This window comes from Octodon degus, unplaced genomic scaffold, assembly GCF_000260255.1.
Source record: "Octodon degus isolate 3935 unplaced genomic scaffold, OctDeg1.0 scaffold00170, whole genome shotgun sequence".
Taxonomy (NCBI): domain Eukaryota; kingdom Metazoa; phylum Chordata; class Mammalia; order Rodentia; family Octodontidae; genus Octodon; species Octodon degus.
In genome coordinates this window covers 3046130-3047617 of record NW_004524746.1, presented here as the reverse complement: position 1 = coordinate 3047617, position 1488 = coordinate 3046130, and positions in this window count along the sequence as shown.

Here is a 1488-nt window from a genome sequence, read left to right as displayed (position 1 = left end):
GCCACCAAGCTTCTTCTCTTCCCCGTGAGAAAGGGGGAAATAGGCAGAAAAGCATAGTTTATTTTCCCAGTCTCTCCTGCATTCCTTGTTGCAGAGGTAACACTCCTGGCCCCTTGTAGAGAATCCCTGGTATCTCCTGAGTGCCCTTCACTGACTGTGCGGTTATGTAAACACTTCATTATAGGACATTGTATTTTCCTATCAGCTCACAGTTGCAGATTAGCTAGTTCTGGTCATCTTTGCCTGAGTAATTCCAACAGCTGCTCTTCTTCCCGCTGGGGCAGCCTCTACCTGGATGCTGCCTTTGGTCCTGTGGCTTTCCCTTATCAACATACTAGGCTATGTGAGAACAGTTACTGAAGTGATGGATTTCTTGCTTCCATTTATATGACCATTAATGGCTTTTGTCATTCCCATGACTCATGTACTGACCATCAAAGATTCTCTCCAATAGATAGTTTACATTAGATTATTTAAATAGCTTATTAAGAAAGAAAGCTCTTGTCTAAGAGAGTAAGAAAGAATTTGACAATGTTGTAGATTGAAGCATTAATTCAAAGGGAGGAGAACAAAAAATGAGACTAACTTTGCTTTCTGATGCATATGGAAAGACTCTGGAAAAATATATTCAAAGAATTTAGTGCGTGCCTGTGCACGCATGTTTGGTCGCCAGGTGAGGTTGGTGGTGAGCCTATTCAGAAATTGCAAATCATAACTCCTTTGGGAATAATGTGCTGTTGTGACTGCGCACTCCAAATTAGAAAGGGCTTCTCCCCTTACAGCTGACATCGGGCTTAGTAATGAATTACTTGCCTTTTTATGTTTTTGTTTTTCTTGTTTTGTTGGAGATTACTACCCTTGATTGACAGCTCTATGAACTGGTAAAATTAGGTGCTGTGGAATGAAATATCAAGGAAGAAAAATTCATTTTTTCTGCTAGGACTTTAGCCAGTCAGTTTTGATTGATTAGGAGTAAAAATTTTGTTTTCTATGTTGAACCTCAGATATCATTGTCTTCACTTGGACTAGCCAGATCATCTATAAATCAAGGAAAACTGTTTCCACAGAAAATCCAAACACTTTTAAACCAGACTGGAAAGGGCTGGCCAGATAGCTCAGTGGATTGAAGCACCTGCTTAGGCAGATGCAGGGGCTGGGGTTTCAATTCCCAGCCTACCTTGCCAGTCCCACCCCCGGGATGCTCTGAGACTGTGAATGAGACTGGATGTGGTGGCACACCCCTGCAATCCCAGCACTTGGGAGGCTGAAAAACAGGAAGATCACTATGAGTCCAATCTGTATGATGAATACATAATTCTGTACTAAATACATAAAAAATAAAAGTAAATCAGACTACACAGCTCCATGTTGGAAGAATATTTAATTTATTTAACTTATTTATTTATTTTATTTATTTATTTTTGCAGTACCAGTGATAGAACTCAGGATCCTGCACTTGCAAGAGCTTATTCTACTGAGCCATCTCCC